At 39.3% G+C, this 22352-nt stretch overlaps 2 protein-coding genes across 4 annotated transcripts in view; one reads left to right on the plus strand and one right to left on the minus strand.

Annotated features, from left to right (window-relative positions):
* rlim (ring finger protein, LIM domain interacting) overlaps positions 1-9069 on the minus strand; it is an 84407-nt gene extending 75338 nt beyond the window's left edge. For all 3 annotated transcript variants that reach the window (XM_051934370.1, XM_028815420.2, XM_028815419.2), the window contains exon 1: positions 8923-9069. The gene's annotated coding sequence lies outside the window, so the exon portion shown is untranslated. The remainder of the gene's footprint in view (positions 1-8922) is intronic.
* The window catches only part of LOC114662093 (monocarboxylate transporter 8-like), a 1225996-nt gene that overhangs the window by 788495 nt on the left and 415149 nt on the right, over positions 1-22352 (plus strand). The window lies entirely within an intron of this gene.

Below are 22352 nucleotides of genomic sequence, written 5' to 3' on the forward strand. Positions count from 1 at the left end.
GCCTCCTCCATTACAGTGTATGGACAAAAAATATGTTCCAGTTATGACCATTACGCTTTGAATTTCGAAATGAAACCTGCCTAACTTTTGTAAGTAAGCTGTAAGGAATGAGCCTGCCAAATTTCAGCCTTCCACCTACACGGGAAGTTGGAGAATTAGTGATGAGTGAGTCAGTGAGTCAGTCAGTCAGTCAGTGAGGGCTTTGCCTTTTATTATTATAGATAATTGTGCGTGAAATGTTTATAATAGTGTGGGAGAGTTTATAAGGGCTTAAAATAGATAAAAAACCATATAAACATATGGTTTCTACTTCGCGGATTTTCTTATTTCGTGGGTGGCTCTGGAACGCAACCCCCGCGATGGAGGAGGGATTACTGTATTATCAAGATTATTATTGTGTAACTTGGTGTTTTAAATGCTGCTTTTCAAAGGCTAGTATGCAAGCTACTGTGCAGGGACAACCCAAAAAAAGACAATGCAATGTTATTTAAAAAAGGGCTGCAAAATGTAAAAAAAAAAAAAAAAAAAAAGTTTGAAAACACAGATTTAAATCAGTATTTATACAAATAAATAATATATAGCGTTACTAAACCAATCTCTAGTGCTCAACATTCCAAAAGAAGTAAACGATCAGAGATACACCGAAAGGTGTGAAAAGGCCTATGAGACAAACCGAATCATAAACAAAATGATCAGGATTATACCCATTGAATGGCTTGAGACAATGAAATTTAACGATACGCCAAAAACAGAAATCTCATTCAATGCCATTTTATCAAAAGTATCTGTTACTTAAGTGAACAATATTGTGCCTTTTTCTGTAATAGAATATATAGTAAAATCAGCTTTAAAATACTGGTATATCCATGAAGTAGTTACCCAACTATTAGTTTCACAAACTAGTACAGAATTTCATAAACGTCTATGATGGACAACGGGACTGCAACAATCAGCTTTATATTGATCATTTCATAAATCCTGTAAAAACAGACTTTGTCATGTTGTTTTTAAAGCTTCTTATATGACTAATCAGACTGTTATTTCTTAGCCTTTGTAAAAATGAAGAATTAGAATATTAACCGGATCTACAGTTTAACCAGTACACTGCATTATACTTGCTAACATTATTTGCATTTAAATACATATACAATTTGAATTCAGTTAAAATGAAACTCATGGGACCATAATATTTTGTTATAATGGAAATTTCATTAAAACAAATATGGCAAAAATAAGTATAGTATTGTGACCAGGGGCATGGGTGATTCACAATCTCTAACAGCAGAGATGCAAGAACAGCTCCGTAGCTGGTCTGCTGCGTCTGGTAAACAGTAAACCAAGGAAAGAGTAATTGGTTGTCCTGTGCAGGAGCAGGCTTACCGCGTAATGTGCTTGTCAAACAACATTTAGAACATTTAACATCAGGGGCCTCATGTATAATGCCATGCGTAGAACTCACACTATAACATGGCGTAAGCACAAAAGCGGAAATGTTCGTACGCACAAAAAAATCCAGATGCATAAATCTGTGCGAACGACAACTTCCACGTTCTTCCGTTACATAAATCCCGGTCAGCGTGAAAAGTAACGCACATGCACATGCCAGCTGTGTGAGTGTCATTTGAAAGCTTATTAGGGTACAGAGAAGAAAAAAAAAAAAAAAAGGCACAGTGTGAAAAAAAACACGAAATGTCAACTTTAATGAGAGAATAAACTACACCATTAAAGTGGAAATTTCGAGATTAAAGTAGAACATCATAAACTTCAATTGTTTAATTTACTAGATTCTCAAATCTCATCGTAACTAAAGTAGCACGTTAAATGCTTTGTTTTGTATTTGATCTTCTATGTGCTCTGTGTGTGTGAATCACTACGTGCTTCCGGGCTTTCTCTTCCTCCGACAGGACACAGATCCATTACATTCGTAATATTACAGCTCTCTGAATAATTAAAATGCCAAAATGTATATGCAATATCATTTTCATGATAGGAGTTAAAGCATGTTATTAAACATGGTATTAAACATGGGAACACGGTGGCGCAGTGATTGTTCATATCTCACGAAAGATGCTTGCTGCACCATGCGTGACCTTCGATGAAATTCTTTACTGTAGCAGTGCTGTCTCTTTCAAACGTACTAACCCCGAATTCCTGTTCTTACTTTTCTTTCTCCAAATACCCAATCACCACACAATCAGCTCTGTAACAGACATTAAGCCATCTGTAAACTTAGAACGCCAATTCTTCAAAACGTTTAAGGAACATTGAAATATCTTCATAGTACAGGTTTAATTATTCTATCCATTTATCCTTCCAGTGTCGCACCAGCACCTGCAAGAATACAGCGCGAGGCAGGAACAATCCGGGAACGGAGCGCCAGCTATGTGCACTAGCGCTGCGGCACCGTGTTTAATTATTAACAATATAGATTATTTAAATGAAGTTCAAGTTTTATCTGTATAATAAACAGATTATGCTGCATTTCATCTTAAAAATGATATCGTCATATGTAAATATGCGCTATATAAAGTGGCTCAGGTTGTGCAATATTATAACTGTAGTGCAGGTTTACAGTGAGGTAATTGTACTAATAAGTACAAACAGTTCTACAAGGAGCACTTGATGGACTGATTGAGTGCATTGATAGTTCTTGGGATGAAACTTTTTTTGAACCGCGAGGTCCGTACAGGAAAGACTATTGAAGCGTTTACCGTGTGAGAGCAGTTTAATAGACAGCATGGCTGAGGCAGCGTGTGCTTGATGCTGTATACCGATAATTCTCTTTCCGATCAGCTGCTGTAGATCTGTGATTCCCCACTCAGATATAGTGATATAAATACTCCAAGTGGTGCAGTAAGAGTAATATGGAAAAAGATAATCAGCTATGGCAACCACTAACAGGAGCAGCTGAAAGAAGAAAAAGAAGGTGCAGTGAGAGTAACAACGCTAAGCAGCTATTGTATTTGGAAAACTCTGGCTATTTCCTGGACCATTATATTGTTACAGGTTAATTACTGTACAATCAGATGCCTTAAACTAATAAACAATATGCAGTTAGTTTCAGTGTATATAATAAAGCCACATCAGGGATGTGGTTCTAAAAAAGAAAGGGTGACCACACAGGAACAGTAGCACTACTTTGACGCTGGGTGCCACCAGTTTGCAAAACCGAGCGGAGAACTTGCGTACACCAGGGTTGGAGCTACCGTGAAAATGTGCGTGACTTTACGTCAAGTTTAGGTTTTATACATCATGATTTGAGCTTGGAAAAGTTTGTACGCAACATTTTTGTGCGTACGCACAGTTTATACATGAGGCCCCAGGTTTCTCACACTCTCCTTTTGATCTCTCTTCTCCAGACCATGTCAGCTATAGCAGTGATTCTGTGCTGCTGGTGCTCTTCTAATCTGAAGATGGGAGCTAAAGGAGGACGCCTGCTTATGTCACAGATTCCTCAAAGCTCCCATTTTGAATGAAATCTTGAGACTGTACCTGCCTTCTCTATATAGTAATGAAGTCCGGTATTTTCCTTGAACACCTACACTTGCCCGTCTCTCAAGCAACTCTGTGACCCAAGTTTGACAGCGCTTCTTAACACTAGAATTAACAAAGCCTACAAAAAAACTGGTAATCCCAGCCCACCTTAAATCTCTTCGCACCTCTCCGTCAGCATCTTTTGTCTTGTAAATGTGTCAATCAACACAAGCAGCCCGCTATCTCTTCCCCTCACCCACTGTTGCAGCTTAATTCACAAAGAAAGTTCTCAGTGCTCAGCGTTTATCTTGGAGTGAAGTGCTGGAGTTGAAGAGGGTAAATAATATATCGTCATTTGGAATACATACATTTCATGTGTGTTCCATGTCTACAACAATCTATTTAAACATCATTAAAACAGAAAAGTTTTTCAAGTTTTAGTATAATGAGTGAAGCTTAAAGTCCAAATATCAAACACTTTCACAAAAGGTGCAAATATACAGGTGCTGGTCATAAAATTAGAATATCATGACAAAGTTGATTTATTTCAGTAATTCCATTCAAAAAGTGAAACTTGTATATTAGATTCATTCATTACACACAGACTGATGTATTTCAAATGTTCATTTCTTTTAATTTTGATGATTATAACCGACAACTAATGAAAGTCCCAAATTCAGTATCTCGGAAAATTAGAATATTGTGAAAAGGTTTAATATTGAAGACACCTGGTGCCACACACTAATCAGCTAATTAACTCAAAACACCTGCAACAGCCTTTAAATGGTCTCTCGGTCTAGTTCTGTAGGCTACACAATCATGGGGAAGACTGCTGACTTGACAGTTGTCCAAAGGACGACCATTGACACCTTGCACAAAGAGGGCAAGACACAAAAGGTCATTGCTAAAGAGGCTGGCTGTTCACAGAGCTCTGTGTCCAAGCACATTAATAGAGAGGCGAAGGGAAGGAAAAGATGTGGTAGAAAAAAGTGTACAAGCAATAGGGATAACCGCACCCTGGAGAGAACTGTGAAACAAAACCCTTTCAAAAATGTGGGGGAGATTCACAAAGAGTGGACTGCAGCAGGAGTCACTGCTTCAAGAACCACCGCGCACAGACGTATGTAAGACATGGGTTTCAGCTGTCGCATTCCTTGTGTCAAGCCACTCTTGAACAAGAGACAGTGTCAGAAGCGTCTCACCTTTGGACTGCTGCTGAGTGGTCCAACGTTATGTTCTCTGATGAAAGTAAATTTTGCATTTCCTTTGGAAATCAAGGTCCCAGAGTCTGGAGGAAGAGAGGAGAGGCACAGAATCCACGTTGCGTGAGGTCCAGTGTAAAGTTTCCACAGTCAGTGATGGTTTGGGGTGCCATGTCATCTGCTGGTGTTGGTCCATTGTGTTTTCTGAGGTCCAAGGTCAACGCAGCCGTCTACCAGGAAGTTTCAGAGCACTTCATGCTTCTTGCTGCTGAGGAACTTTATGGAGATGCAGATTTCATTTTCCAACAGGACCTGGCACCTGCACACAGTGCCAAAGCTACCAGCACCTGGTTTAAGGACCATGGTATCCCTGTTCTTGATTGGCCAGCAAACTCGCCTGACCTTAACCCCATAGAAAATCTATGGGATATTGTGAAGAGGAAGATGCAATACGCCAGACCCAACAATTCAGAAGAGCTGAAGGCCACTATCAGAGCAACATGGGCTCTCATAACACCTGAGCAGTGCCACAGACTGATCGACTCCATGCCACGCCGCACTGCTGCAGTAATCCAGGCCAAAGGAGCCCCAACCTAAATATTGAGTGCTGTACATGGTCATACTTTTCATGTTCATACCTTTCAGTTGGCCAACATTTCTAAAAATCCTTTTTTTGCATTGGTCTTAATTGATATTCTAATTTTCCGAGATACTGAATTTGGGACTTTCATTAGTTGTCAGTTCTAATTATCAACATTAAAAGAAATAAACATTTGAAATACATCAGTCTGTGTGTAATGAATGAATCTAATATACAAGTTTCACTTTTTGAATGGAATTACTGAAATAAATCAACTGTCATGATATTCTAATTTTATGACCAGCACCTGTAATGCAACAGCTTCCATGGTGCATCGGTAAGAACTGCTGAAATGTAATCAAGAGAATGCTGGATCGATCCTGGCTACCTCCCAAATGCACCATTTTGAGTAGTTAGCTGCTCTAATTGTTAATATTGTACAATAAAAACCATACATTTGATTTGCGTCTGTAACAGCCATTGTAAATGTATAGTACTTGTAAAAGTTAGTGTTTTTTACCCCCAATTTATTCTCTCAGTCACGATCACGATACAATACCCCACCACCACCACCCCAGATCTGATGATGTTAGTTTTTATTTGAAACTGGGAATGACTGTGGATGCGAGTGGTGTTTTGAGACAATGGAACTAGAAATTCTCTGATCTGGAGGGATAAAAGCTGACACACAAATGCTGGTGAATCTGCCTTCTTGGTATTTCATTGTCCCTTTTTTTTTTTTTTTTTTAATTCAGTTATGTTGATTGTTCCTGCTCAAACTGAATTAGTACACACCTTATAGTCCAAGATGTCAAAGCCACACTTACAAAAAAAAAAAAAAAAAAAAAAAAAAAGAGACTTAGGTATATATATGATATTTGAAATAATTCATTTTATGACCTGTATAGTACATTTCAGAAAATATTATATTAATCTCACATATTCATGACACTACATGTTTAACAAGTACAACTTGCACCTGATCGGTCACATCATTTCGTTCCCAAGGAACACAGGACTCCGTTTCTGAGCTAATTCTATAATGGGGTTAAAGTTTCAATAACGAAAGCATGTGTTTTGGCTCCCCCCCCCCCATGCACAGAATTTTCCCTGCATTCCCAGACACGACTGCTGCCATTTTTTTTCCAACATGTATTGATACGTGCTGTACCATCATTGTGTGCTATTTTCATATGTAGTTTTTACTCACGAACCATTGAGCCTTCTTCCACATGCAGTAACATATGACTGAAGTACTAATCTTCACACAGTACTACTGGTACTGACAAAAAGCAAGCACCATTACATTTTCAGAAAGTTGGTATCAACTAAGTTCTTGTGAAATCCATAATTGAGAGGCAGGTATTTGCAGAAACACAGCACAGTCTGGGATCAGTATGCTCCATGCAAATCTTTATATATATAATACACTACTATGGCTGTTCGTTTGTCTGTCTAGGATTTTAAATCACCTGTAACTTGCAAACCGTTTGTCCTATTGACCTGAAATTTGGTACACATATACTATGTAATGTCTACTATTCGCTTTTGGGGTAATGATTGACCTCCAAGGTTATTCCTCTTTTTATTGAAGAATCAACTCTTGGCAGCAGCCAGCTGTGCGGGGCATGCGCACGTGCAGCGTTCCCATTCCTACCACCTTCTCCGTCACTTCCCCTACCTCTTCATATCTTAAATCATTCTTGAGGCAGATTGAAGACTTAAGTGCCATCTTAAGTGGAAAATTAAAGAAAATGAACTAAGCAATTGCAACACAAACACTGACTTAATCAGTTTTAATACAAAAGATGTTGAAAGAAGAGAAGAAGCAGGCCGTTAGGGTGGAGAAAAGAAGAGCTGCTCATGAAGCTGCAAGCGCATCAACCTCTGAGCAAACGAATGCTAAATATGCAGGGTAAGAGTATGAAAACTATGAATGCTCAAGTCAAATGTATTCCCTGTACATTACTATGCAGTGTGCTGTTACTAGTATTTATATATATTACCTTAAAAGAAAGAACAAATTCTGTGTCAATATCAGATGGACAAAAAACTATATAAAGCATCTCATTAACAATTTCATCTTGGGTTGGTCCAAAGTCATTATTCTAACATTTCTTAAGCAAGATGCTGCTCAATTACGTTTTTCTATTAAATTCACATCAGTGGCATAACATGGAACAACAGGAGTCATTTTCTAGCATGCGCCATGATATTACAGTCAAATATATGCAATAGTATTAACCAAAATTAAAGCATAAGAACGAACAAAAGTGAAAATTCTACTCTAAGGCTGAACAGCAATATCCAGCATACACTTGCAAAGATGCTGTGAGGGATTAAAGACACTTCAAAAAGAGGCCATTGCCAACAAGCCAAGAGATGTAAAAGTCATTTCCGTAGATCTGCAGGAAAAAGGAACCCTGAGCCCACCCTTGGCAGCAACAGACACAATACAGCCACCAGCTCATATACGCTAACAAACCATCTCAACATAAACAATTATTTTTAAAATGTTGCAAGCATAATACTTTTGATAAGACTGTCAAAAAATACAAAATAAAAAGTACGGAGGACTTACTGGCATTTCATTGTCAACTGAAACGCATTTTATTCATGGATTATACTTTATACCTAAAACATCTTATTTAATGTAGTTTTTGTCATTTCCACAAGTAATACCTGAACTATATGAAACATTTAAATGTCAGATTTTTACATTTTTGTCCATTTTAAGAAAAGAAAAATAAACGTGACAGCATAAAATGTGCGCAGCTGTATAGAATACAAACAAATATCTAATTAACACGTGCCCAGTTTCACTTCACTCGAAGTTTTAAAATCAACATCTCTTTAAAGCAAACTTTTTGGGCAAAATTTGTCAATCAAGGGTTTTTTTGTTTTTTATTTTTTTTAAAAAAACAATTTCAACTCTGGTGGGTTTAGCGGGTCTTCATCAAAAACTGTGCCAGGCTATTGATTGAACCAGCAACCCTGTAGTTTGCGGTTCAACGTTTAAAACCTAACCGGATCAATGATTTGTATCACGCTGCATAACAAAAAAAATAATAATAATAAAAGCGGATATAAACTCACACATACGCAACACATTTAACCGATTTAAATAAAAAAAAAAACGCTTAAGCGATTTAAAAATAAAAGAGAAACATTTTCCAGTAAAGATCCGTGCAATCTAGAGCGTCAAAACACATTACGAAGGTCCAATTCGGGAGGCCTTCATCGCCAACTGATGGAAAAAAAATTAAGTCTGATGTGGAATAAAAAAAGGTGGTTTGTTACTTTCATCACGGAACATGCAAATACACCTCAGTTACAGCATTTTGTTTATAAGGCCTACAAATCACAGCAAAGCCCAAAAAATCATAAACGATTTTTCAGCAAAGGAGAGCCTGCTACGCAAGGTTCTTTGACTAAGAGTGAGAGCATATCACACACACAAAGGTAAATGATTATGGAAATTATAATCTATTTAAGGCAACCCCAATAAGACACATAACTATATATTGCCATACCTGAAAGTACAATTTTGAGAAAGGTATCCTGGTCAAAAAAAACACAGATAAACCTACTTCCTTTCCACAGAAAAGAGAAAAAAAAGAAAACAAAATTTCCTAGCATTAGAATTTTGTAAACCGAGCGTTTTACCTGTGAGTATGTTGCTGTCTTCCTAGAAGAATACAATTAAATACTTCTTCAATTTGGCCCTTTCGTCTTTTACTAACTCAAACAACCATCTTCTTTCCCATTTTACAAGCCCTACCGGAAGTAAGAGACTCCCACAAGGCGGAAAGACGAAAGTCAATGAAAAGCTCGCGAGAGTTAGTACAAGTTCAGTCTCGCAAAAATCTAACAGAAAACCCAAAAGAAATAAAATGGAGGATAATCACTTGCGGTCGGAAAGACTAATATGACATTTGTACGTAAACTAAGAATGCAAGAAATGAAATAAAGTCGGAGCAATGGAACACACTTCTAACTGTTGTTGCTCAGTAAATATTTTCTTCTCGAAATTTTAGTGATCGTTTTAATAGTTGAAAATCTTATCGAGGCAATTTTAAATTAATTTCAAACCAGACTATTTTTTATATTTTTGTACGATCAGATCTGAAACAATATATAGATGAAATAATTAACTATGTATCATTTACTTTGTGCTTTCCGAACTACTTACAATTAATACATACATGAGGCATGCAAATCATGATTAAAGAATAATTCGTATAGTTCCCCAAGGCAGTTTTACATGCTAATCTCACATTTAAATTACTGCGTCACGGCCAGCAATTTTAATTATGCTTTTGCTGTTGACTTAGATATAAATTAGGTTTAAGTACTATATAATAATGAAGCCTAGTCTAGAGCAACAATTATCACTAATTCTGTACTTAAAGATTGTAACTTTTCAACTTTCTTACTATACACTAGTGATTTGTTTTTGAGTATACTGTTACTGTTTGGGTAATTATAGTGTTCATTCTTTTTTATATTGTATTGTGTTTCATAAAAAATATCGCAGTACATTTTGCATAATTTTTATTAAACATGAAATCATATTTTGAAAGTAACACCGTAGTCTATGAATTATATTAATTTAATTTTGAAATTCTAGTACACTGTACAATTATTACATAAGCACAATACATAATTGTGAAACATAAACAGGGAAACATATAATGCATACAAAGATACTCTATATAGGATTCTATTTGTTTATTTGCTTGTTTATTTAATTCCAGATCAATCTCGGACTAAATGAAAAGTCTGAAACGAGGTCCATCACTTGTATAGAAATATCAAAAAACAAGTAACCCTGGGCACTGAGAAAACAGCAAAACGACTTAGTAATAGCCAATTACAATAACTTACTACAATTTTTAGAAACACTATTAGAAAGTAATGTGAAAAGTCTTAGTAACAATAATAGTATATTATATCAAAATAGTGAGTAATTATGTGTGATTTAAATTGTATTTTTTCCCGGTTTTATGTTCCCAATATTTCCCTTGCTTCCTTTCCCAGCTAAAACATGATAGGAAGAAGCACAATGAAGAATAAGATCTAGTGTCTGATTTATATGTAGGTTAAAGGAGAATAGCTGTGCCTAAAATAAATAGCCATATTTTGTAAAATTCCTTGGCTGATTCCAATTGAATGAACATTATTTTTCCACTTGCAGATAGTATAGATAGATAGATAGATAGATAGATACTTTATTAATCCCAATGGGAAATTCACATTCTTCAGCAGCAGCATACTGATATACAGTACATCCCTTGTCCTTAGCGAGACACAAGGTAGTGGAGGATATTTTTTACCTGAGAAGGAACGTAATTAAGATAAGTACATTAGGATTAGGGTGCTTGAGGCGTGCTGACTGTACTGTACTTTGCAAACGCTAGAGGCAGCTGAGAGTTTTTGGTGTTTTCTGTGGTGAGAGTGTTAAATAAAAAATACATTTTGCTTTTAAAAACTCGGGTTTTGATTGCCGCTGAGTAATCGTGCGGGAATTTGTAAAGCTTTTTTTCCCCTTTAGAAGGTTGGGTTTTTTTTTTGTATTTTGCTTTTTTTCGCCCGCACAAGAACAAACGTAGCTGGGTGTTTGGAGGTGCGCTTGGAAAAGTTACTTGTACTTGTACAAGGGGAAGACTCAGCGTGATGCAGGTAAGCGGCCAGCGTTAAGACGCTGATCAGGCACAAGGGGCTGTAGGAGCAGATAAGGTAGTAAAGTTTTATTTATTTATTTTAGATCGAACAGTTCTTAGCGGTCCAGAGGTAGAACAGTTAAGCAGGCGACAGCGTAAGGGTTCATTAATACGACATAATACAAACAGTGCGACTGGAGAGCTTTTAAGTAAGGAAGAAGAGGAGCGCAAAGTTAGGAGAACACACAGAAAAGTAAAGTTAACCTCCGACCTAGAAGGACAAACATCAGGCTGCTGAGAGGGACAACAGTACAGGAGCTTAAGAGGACAAGGTGTAAAATAGCTGTAGCAGTTCTTAGTGTTACCATTTAAGTTATAGGATTTAATTTTAAGGAAAAAAAGTTAAGTCAGTTTTACTAATCCTAAATCAAATTTTAAAAATGAGGCCAGTGCAATACAAGTCATGTTGGATGTTCGACTTTTTAGATGATGGATTGAAATTGCCAGTTGTCTATGAGGGCTACATCTGCAGGAGATGCCAGCTGATCCAGCACCTCATGCTCAGGGTTACTGAATTGGAGGAGAAGTCGGCTGCCCTGTGTTGTAGTAGAGAATTGGCAAACTTAGCCCAGGTGTCCTTAAGAGAGATAGTGTGCACCCCCAAGGTGGCACAGGAGGAGATACCAGACCAGACAGGTAGAAATAGGTGGGTCATGGTCAACGGCGTAAGGTAAAGGGTGCACACTGTCTGGGGCCATCAACCCCAGAATTAGAAGAGTGAAACTGTTATCATGTCCTTGCGGAGCTGGATGGTGTCTCTAATGGTTCTGAGGTGGTAGGCAGGGATGAGAATCCCCAACAGGCCACCCCAAAACCAGTTCTCAGAAAGAGAGAGGTAGTGATAGTTGAGGACTCAATCATTAAGGGGATTGAAGTGTAGGTGTGCTCCAGAGACAGAGAGTCTCGCACAGTGTGTTGCCTTACAGGTGCACAGGTGGGGGACCTCCCTTGAAGGGTGGATAGGCTCTTGGCCAGAGTGGGGGTGAATCCAGTTGTCCTTGTCTATGTTGGAACAGATGACATACGTAAGGGTAGTCTGTCAGTTCTGCGATCCAAATTCAAAGAGTTAGGTGCCAAACTGAGGAGCAGAACTGACAAGGTAGTCTTCTCAGAAGTTCTTCCTGTGCCAAGTGCCATGCAGTCCAGGTAAGATTGAGGAGATTAGAAGGCTTAATGCCTGGCTGAAGTCTTGTTTGCAGGGTAGAAAGGTATAGGTTTATGGGGCACTGGGACTCCTTTTGGAAAAGATGGGACGTGTTCTTACGTGACGGGTTACATCTGAAATGGAGGGGCACCAATGTGTTGGGGAGGTGTATGAGTAGGCTAGTCAAAGATTATTTAAACTGGGGAATGGGGGGTGGGGTGGGGCAGAGAGTTTAGGACAGGCCAGGTTTAGATCTGTACGTGGAGGAACAAAGAATGGTGTAGAAATAAAAATGCATAGTAATGTAAATTCTAAGCAAACATTTAAATGTGGAAGGAGTAACACATTAAAAATAACTTGCATTAATGCTAGAAGTATCAAAAATAAGGTAAGTGAGTTGGAGCTGGAGTTGGAGCATAATTATGATATTATAGCAATAACGGAAACCTGGCTAAATAACAAAGATGGGGATGAGTGTAACAGAGGGATATACATTTTTAGGAAGGATAGACAGAACAGAAAAGGAGGTGGGGTTGCTGTTTATGTCAAACAGAATTTAAATGCAAGTCCTCTTCAGTTGGACGATGAGCCCTATCTTAGTGAGGACAAGTGAATTCGCCTGGAAAATATTAGGGAAAGAGGTCTTATTTTAGGAGTGTGTTATAGACCTCCCAATTCAGACAATAATTTCAACACACATCTTTTTAGTAATATCAAAAAGGCAAGTTTACTGAGAGATATTATAGTCATGGTGGACTTTAATTATCCAAATATTAACTGGGATAACCTTGCAGATGGAGGAGCACAAGAGTTTTTAGAAGTAATCAGTGACTGTTTTTTAACACAGTATGTTAAAGCACCAACACGGGGTGAAGCTTGTCTGGATTTAGTATTTTGTACTAATTAAGATAGAATTGAGGGTGTAGAGGAGGTTGAACCACTGGGGTCAAGTGACCATAATATAATACAATTCTCAGTGTTTTGTAAGAGTGTAGATGCAAAGACTAAAATTGTTAAGTTGAACGTTGGTAGGGAAAATTTTGACCAGATGCAACAAAGTCTAAGGAGGATAGACTGGGATAAGCTTTTAAGTGTGGAGACAGTTGAAGAGCAGTGCAACAGGTTTAAAAATGTTTTACATGTAATGCAGGACAGATACATACCTAAAATTGGAATTAATAGGATATAAAACAAAACTCCACAGTGGGTTAAGATTTAAATAAGAAGCTGCAAAGGAAAAACTGCTTTATAAGGCATATAAGACTAATGACTGCAAAGTGAATCGTAGAGTGTATGAGAATATGAAGGCAACCATTAAGAAGGATTTCAGGGAGGCTAAAAGACCGTTGGAGAGGAATATAGCAGATAAGGCGAAAGAAGATCCTAAGAAATTCTTTCAGTATTTTAGTAGTAAAAGAACAGTCAAGGAGGAGATCAAGTACATCAGAAATAGTAAAGGGGAATTAAAAGATACAAACAATGGAATAGCGGATGCCCTAAACTTACATTTTTCTGAGGTTTTCACAAGTGAGCAAGTGCATAACCTCTCAGAGGTAAATGGGACTATTAAGGAGGTACTGAGGGATTTGGAAATTGTAGAGGGAGAAGTAATGCTCAGATTAAATGGGCTGAAATCAAACAAATCACCAGGACCAGATAATATTTACCCTTGAGTTCTTAAGGAGGCTTGTGAGTACATATATAAACCCTTGACATATTTTTAGGAAGTCACCGTGCACTGGAGAGATTCCAAAGGACTAGAAAATGGCAAATATTATCCCATTATATTTAAGGGGTGACAGGGCAGATCCAAGCAGCTATAGGCCAGTAAGCTTAACATGCATCACAGGAAAATTAATGGAAGGAATTATTAAGGATAAGATTGAGCAACACCTGGCAAGGACAGGAGTTACTTAGGAACAGTTAGCATGGGTTCAGAAGAGGGAGGTCATGTTTTACTAACATGCTGGAATTCTATGAGGTGGCAAGAAAAGGATACGATCAAAGTGGAGCTTATGATATTATTTATCTTGACTTTTGGAAAGCATATGATAAGGTGCCACATGAGAAGTTGGGCATCAAACTAAAAGAAGTGGGAGTTCAGGGTGATCTTTTTAGATGGGTGCAGAATTGGCTCAGACACAGGAAGCAGAGGGTGATGGTGCGAGGAACTTCATTAGAATTGGCTGATGTTAAGAGTGGTGTTCCACAAGGGTCAGTGCTAGGGCCGCTGCTATGTTTAATATATATAAATGATTTAGAGAAGAATATAAGTAACAAGCTGGTTAAGTTTTCAGATGATACCAAGTTAGGTAGATTAGCAGATAATTTGGAATTTGTTATATCATTACAGAAGGTCTTGGATAGCATACAGGCTTGGGCAGATTTCTGGCAGATGAAATTTAATGTCAATAAATGTAAAATATTACACATAGGAAGTAAAAATATTATGTTTGAATACACAATGGGCAGTCGGAAACTTGAGACTACACCTTATGAGAAGGATTTAGGAGTCATAATGGACTCTAAGCTATCGACTTCCAGATAGTGTTCAGAAGCCTTTAAGAAGGCTAACAGAAGGTTAGTTTATATAGCACAATGTGTGGAGTACTAGTCCAAGGAGGTTATGCTCTCCCTTTATAATGCACTAATGAGGCCTCATTTGGAGTACTGTGTGCTGTTTTGGTCTCCAGGCTACGAAAAGGACATAGCAGCATTAGAAACGGTCCAGAGAAGAGCGACTAGGCTGATTCCAGGGCAACAGGGGTTGAATTATGAGGAAAGATTAAAAGAGCTGAACCTATACAGTTTAAGCAAAAGAAGATTAAGAGGTGACATGATTGAAGTATTTAAAATTATGAAGGGAATTAGTACAGTAGATCGAGAGTGTTATTTTAAAATGAGTTCATCAAGAACACGTGGACACAGTTGGATACATATTAAGGGTAAATTTCATAAAAGCATTAGGAAGTTTTTCTTTACACAAAGAATGATAGATACTTGGAATAAGCTGCCAAGTAGTGTGGTACACAGTAAGACTTTAGGGACTTTTAAAACTCAACTTCAAGTTTTTTTTGGAAGAACTAAGTGGTTAGGACTGGTGGGCTTTGTTGGGCTGAATGGCCTGTTCTCACCTAGATTGTTCTAATGTTCTAATCATTCAAGACTGATGTACTATCAGGATTAATTCCAAAGAAATCAATAGTAGGTTAATGATTTGTTTAAATAGCAAATGTCTTGGTGAGGAGGTGATGACAGGTGAGGAGTCGTCTGCATCCGTAATTGTTGCCGGGAACTGCTAATTGCAACACCTGATCCACGTCCCCATGATAAATAATAAAAGCGTGAGGCGGTTGAGAGAAAAAGAAAGAAAAAAAAGAATGGGAGGTTAACAGAGAAGAAGGAAGCAGGACAGAGAAAGCCGGTGAGAGAGAGAAAGCGAGCGAGCAAGCACGTGAAGGCTCACGCTGTTTGCAAGCAGCTGGGAGAGGCGAGCCCGAGTGGGGTGTTTGGCCGGCACCCAAGGGCCGACAGTAGTGGTCGCTCCTGCTGAGCACTTGTTTGGAGCAGGAGTGACCGGGAGAAGGTTGGCTCACCGTGGCAAAGGCAGAGGGAGTCGGGGACTTGGGAAGTGGAAGCCCCAGCGTGAGCGTTCTGTTCGCTGGGGAGCCCAAGTCTCGGTCTGAGTGAGCAGAACCGGAGCAAGGGATTGGAAAGGCCACCAGACCAGAGAAGTGAAGAAGGTCAGCTGCATGTAGGGTGACTCCCCTGGCGCATAGCCTGGATGGGAGAAACAGGGGAGTCACTAGTAAAAGAAGGCACCGGGCTTTGTTTTAAAAGACTGCTTACAGCCATTGTTTTAACCTCGTTGTTTTTAAAGGATTTTTTCTAGTGTGTTTTAAACCTCCACAATTCACCAGTTTTTATGGATTATTTATTTATTAACTTTGATGCACTGCACTTTAATTTGGACATTTTGTTTTTGGTTTGTTGATTTTAAATAAAACCACTTTTGCACTTTTTCACCATCCCCTTGCTTCATTGTTGTGCCTCACTGTCCAGCTCATCAGTGACATTATCGGGTCGGGTTCAGAGCTATCAGAAGCAAGATGTTAGCATGGAGCGGAACAGTGTCCTTTGGTGCTAGCAAAGTTACACCTGTTCAGTCATCTGGTGATCAGTCAGTCCCCGTTGTTAGGAAAGCAAACGAGTGTTTTACATATGGCTTCTCTCTCTTGCGCGTGCACTTGCTGTTCCTCAGCCAAACTGGACTAATGGCAACCTTGTACAAATGGTAATAGAGATACTGTACATATTCCACCCTTCCCATCCAGCTCAGTTGCCCTCAGAAGTAAAGAGATTGTTTCAGCCTCTGTTATGGCCATGGCTGATCTGACTATGGGCAGCGTACATTTCTGCCAGGCTGACCTGTAGTATGATGAGAAGAGCAGATAGTTAAGTTGTGGTTAAGGTCTTTAGATAGATAGATAGATAGATAGATAGATAGATAGATAGATAGATAGATAGATAGATAGATAGATAGATAGATAGATAGATAGATAGATAGATAGATAGATAGATAGATAGATAGATAGATAGATAGATAGATAGATAGATAGATAGATAGATACTTTATTAATCCCAAGGGGAAATTCACATACTCCAGCAGCAGCATACTGATACAAAAAAATAATATTGAATTAAAGATTGATAACAATGCAGGTAAAAACAGACAATAACTTTGTATAATGTTAATGTTTACCCCCCCGGGTGAAATTGAAGAGTCGCATAGTTTGGGGGAGGAACGATCTTCTCAGTCTGTCAGTGGAGCAGGACAGTGAAAGCAGTCTGTCGCTGAAGCTGCTCTTCTGTCTGGAGATGACACTGTTTAGTGGATGTAGTGGATTCTCCATAATTGATAGGAGCCTGCTGAGCGCCCATCGCTCTGCCACAGATGTCAAGCTGTCCAGTTCCATGCCAACAATAGAGCCTGCCTTCCTCACCAGTTTGTCCAGGCGTGAGGCGTCCTTCTTCTTAATGCTGCCTCCCCAGCACACCACCGCGTAGAAGAGGGCACTCGCTACAACCGCCTGATAGAACATCTGCAGCATCTTATTGCAGATGTTGAAGGACGCCAGCCTTCTAAGGAAGTATAACTGGCTCTGTCCTTTCTTACACAGAGCATCAGTTTTGGCAGTCCAGTCTAATTTATCATCCAGCTGCACTCCCAGGTATTTATAGGTCTGCACCATCTGAACACAGTCACCTCTGATAATCACGGGGTCCATGAGGGGTCTGGGCTTCCTAAAAACCAACACCAGCTCTTTGGTTTTGCTGGTGTTCAGTTGTAGGTGGTTTGAGTCGCACCATTTAACAAAGTCCTTGACTAGGTCCCTATACTCCTCCTCTTGCCCACTCCTGATGCAGCCCACGATAGCAGTGTCGTCAGTGAACTTTTGCACGTGGCAGGACTCCGAGTTGTATTGGAAGTCCGATGTATATAGGCTGAACAGGACCGGATTAAGTACAGTCCCTTGTGGCACTCCTGTGTTGCTGACCACAATGTCAGACGTGCAGTTCCCAAGACGCACATACTAAGGTCTGTTTGTAAGATAGTCCACGATCCATGCCACCAGGTATGAATCTACTCCCATCTCTGTCAGCTTGTCCCTAAGGAGCAGAGGTTGGATTATGTTGAAGGTGCTAGAGAAGTCTAGAAACATAATTCTTACAGCACCACTGCCTCTGTCCAAGTGGGAGAGGGATCGGTGTAGCATATAGATGATGGCATCCTCTGCTCCCACCTTCTCCTGATATGCAAACTGCAGAGGGCCGAGGGCGTGTTGAATCTGTGGCCTCAGGTGGTGAAGCAGCAGCCTCTCCATGGTCTTCATTACATGTGATGTCAGAGCAACAGGCCGGAAGTCATTCAGCTCACTAGGACGTGATACCTTTGGGACTGGGGTGATGCAAGATGTTTTCCAAAGCCTCGGGACTCTCCCCTGTTCCAGGCTCAGGTTGAAGATGCGCTGTAGAGGACCCCCCCAGCTCTGATGCACAGACCTTCAGCAGTCATGGCGATACTCCATCTGGACCCGCTGCTTTGCTGGCACGAAGTCTCCTCAGCTCTCTGCTCACCTGCACTGTTGTAATTGTGGGTGGGGATGTCTCTCCTATGCTGGTGTCAGCAGAAGGATGTGTGGAGGATGCAGTACTCCGAGGTGAGAGTGAGAGTGGGTTAGGATGGTCAAACCTGTTAAAGAAGTTGTTCATTTGGTTTGCTCTCTTCACGTCTCTCTCGATGGTGGCACCCCGCTTCAAGCTGCAGCCAGTGATGATCTTCATCCCATCCCACACTTCCTTCATGCTGTTATTCTGCCACTTCTGCTCCAGCTTTCTCCTGTACTGCTCCTTCGCCGCCCTGAGCTGGACTCTAAGTTCCTTCTGCACGTGTTTAAGCTCATGCTGATCACCGCCTTTAAAAGCCCTTTTCTTCTGGTTCAAAAAGCCCTTGATGTCACTTGTAATCCTTGGCTTATTGTTAGCATAGCAGCGTACAGTTCTTACTGGAACTACAATGTCCATACATAAGTTGATGTAGTCAGTAGTGCAGTCAACAACCTCCTCAATGTTCTCACTATGTGATCCCTGCAGGATATCCCAGTCTGTAGTTCCAAAACATTCTCTCAGAGCCTTCTCTGCCTCAGGGGACCACTTCATGAATGAGCATGTGGTTGCAGGTAGGACCCTCACTTTTGGTTTGTAGTGAGGCTGAAGCAGAACCAGGTTATGATCTGCTTTCCCAAGCACAGGCAGTGGGGTGGCGCTGTATGCGTCTTTAACGTTTGCATACAGTAAATTAATAGTCTTATTTCCCCGGGTGTTACAGTCCACATACTGGGAGAAGGCAGGTAATGTTTTGTCCAGCGTCACATGGTTAAAGTCTCCAGCGGTTAGCACAAGCGCCTCAGGGTGCTGCGTTTGTAACTTAGCAACAGCAGAATGGATGATGTCACTCGCTGTCTCCATGTCCGCTCGAGGAGGGATGTACACGATGACAACAATGACGTGTCCAAACTCTCTGGGCAAGTAATAGGGACGCAAACTTATGGCCAACAGTTCGATGTCCGTGCAGCAAGTGGAGATTTTGACGTTAACATGTCCAGAGTTACACCACCGTGTATTAACATAGTGAGCGAGTCCTCCTCCTTGGTGCTTCTCGCAGGTACTTGCATCTCTGTCCGCTCTAACTGTGCTAAACCCGGGTAGCTCCACGTTAGCATCTGGGATGGTGGTAGTTAGCCACGTTTCGCAAAAGCACAACAAACTGCATTCTCTGTAGGTTCTGACATTTTTCACCAGCGCAGCCAGTTCGTCGATCTTATTTGAGATTGAGTTCACATTTCCCAGAATCACAGAAGGCACCAAAGGCTTAAAACGGCACTTTCTCGCAAGCCGCTTCATTTTTAGCTTAGTGCCGGCTCTGCTGCCACGATACCGCCTTCTTACCTCATCGGGTAAATAGGGAACCACACCGGCACTGGCATTTGTTCTCAGCGCTCGAAGTTGAGTACTGGAATAGATGAGTCTCGGCGTGTAAAAATCCATGCCCACGTTGTAAAAGTAAGTGTGTCCAGGGAACGAATCCACATAAAATAAAGTGATAGGAGTGATCAATAAAAAAGAGAAAAATAAAAGTAAAAAAATAAAGTCGTACACGGAGCTGCTGAAAAGGCTGCCACTCTCGGCGGCACCTGATGACACATTTAAAGGAAGGAATGGAGGTCTTGTATTGGCTTCTTAGGTCAAGTCAATTTTATTTATAGAGCACATTAAAAACGACAGAAGTTGATCAAAGTGCTGTACAACTACCATACATACACCAAATACATACAGTATATATGTACAGAACCAGAGAGCCCCAAACCACAGACAGTGATAATCCACATAATATATGAATAAAATAATGGTCTTTTATTCTCTTCAAGGACTTCTTCCCAAAACTCTTTCAGCAATCAGCCACAATAACTATACAAATCAATAATAAACCAATAAATCCTTCTCTTTTTATCCTCCAATGAGTTTTGTCCGCTGCTTCCCAACTCTGACTCCCTGAAGTGAGGCAGCAGACTCCTTTTATGTCAGACCCAGGAATGCTTCTGGTGCCATGTCAAGTCTGCCGAGAAACACTTCCGGGCTATAGAAAAATTAGAGAGGTCCTCACCTGACAGTACCATCTATTGATCCCCAGGAACTCCAACAGGACTGCACTTCTGGACTGCCAAGTTCCAAGCACTCCTGCAGGTGTCCCAATTGGGTTACCATATGAGGAGCACTGCCATCTAGCTGGTGGGGGATGGAACCAACCCCAATCTTCAACTTTTCCCAGTCCATGCATTATCTCATCCCGACCGGGTACAATTTTATTTCTTCATCCTGCCTGCCAATTTGTTGTTGCACTAGCCTCAAGTTTGGTTAATCCATCCTGGATGCCTGGTCTCCTCCTACGCCCAAAGTAGACATTATTTTAGAATGAAAATCTTTAATTTATTTTGCTATGATGTTAACTCTTGCTGTTAAAGTTCATGTAACTATATGGGAAGATTTTTATTTGCCTTTTCATCTTGTTAAAATGTGTCATTTTTGATAAACTGACATAATCAACAATCATGGACACACCTTTTTTAAGTTTAGGAATATTACGATGGTCCTAAAGTTACACTAAAAATTTCCAATTAAATTAAAACCATAGAAAAAAATGGAACCTAATTTATGTATACGATTAAAATGTAACAATCTCTGTTGTGTAAAGTACCCCTTCTCCCCTTTTAAGACAGTGCCCACCAAAATTTCTACATATTACAGTACTGCTGCAGATATTTTTGTTTCTAGTTAGAATCACATTTGGAACTATCCCAATTTGTTTAATTTATTGTTTGACATGATCAGCACTCATTTTCTTTGTAATAATTTCTTAATCATTATCTTTCATGAGAGCCGTTATCCAAGAGCAGTGTTTTATATCTATTTCGTTACTTTACTTGAGTATTTTTTAAGAATATTTGTGACTTTGCTTGATAAAAAAATTACTCCTATCCTTATCTGAAGCAGCTAGATGCATTTATTACTGCAATATTAAACCAGAAAACAAAGGTGTTACAAATATTTACACAATGAACCCCTAAGGGATGAACAACATTACAAAAATAAATCTCAAATAAAATGTATTTTTCCTCAGAAATGGTTTTTAAGGCTCTACCTAATGCAAACATGTATGAATACAATAATTAAACCCGTCATGCCCTAAGCAACTCTCAACTGCATATTTGCTTTTCTCAAAACAGAACATACATGTCATTCTGGGTGGGTCTTAGAGGGCTGAAGGTTAGGAGGAAAGGATAAACTGCTTTGTATGCACAGTTACGTTACAAAAGTATACTGTTGATAGTGTATTTATTTATTTAGATTGAATGTTTGTTTGGTAAAATGAAGGCTTTTTGGTTTATTTTCAGTATTTAAGAACTTTTTGGCTATATATAAAGCAAGGAAAGATCCTATATTTACTTTCGCTTTTGCTGTTTAAGTATGCATACGAGTATACTGGATACTTTATAACTTATACTTAAGTAGTTTTTCTCATGGGCAACCTTTACTTGAGTTATTTTCTAGAAAGGGCATTTACTCAAGTATGGCTGTTGGGTATTTTATACAACACTGGCCAAGAGAACTACACTTGTAACACCACATCTGGTCATTTAAAAACAAATGATTGAATCTTGAGTGACAATTGGGGTCAGATCTGGCAAGTGTTTGCAACTCTGATTTTTGATTAATGTCTTGATCTATCCTTCTGTCACTAAGACGATGACTGCATTTTTTTTATTGCAGACAAATGTAGTCATTGCTGCTGCAGTATGGTTTCATGAAAAACTGTTCTTTTCTGGATTTGCATTTTACAAATACTTACGCACAAACAATACTAATTGGATTTAAAAAAATTTTGGCTAACTAGATATGAAATGCACTATTGCCCATTGCTGTGAAGATCAGAAGATTATTTAGTCATTAACTTTTTTTTTTTTTTAATAAGAACATAATGATCCATAACTTCTATCACCTAAGCAGACTTGAGTTAGCAGACAGTTGCAAAGAATACAGTTGGAAGCTTTATACAACTAGTGAAAAACATGTTTGTTTATGTTACCCTTTGCAGTCGTATTTAATTTTCA

Source organism: Erpetoichthys calabaricus, chromosome 12 (genome assembly GCF_900747795.2).
Source record: "Erpetoichthys calabaricus chromosome 12, fErpCal1.3, whole genome shotgun sequence".
Classification (NCBI taxonomy): Eukaryota; Metazoa; Chordata; class Cladistia; order Polypteriformes; family Polypteridae; genus Erpetoichthys; species Erpetoichthys calabaricus.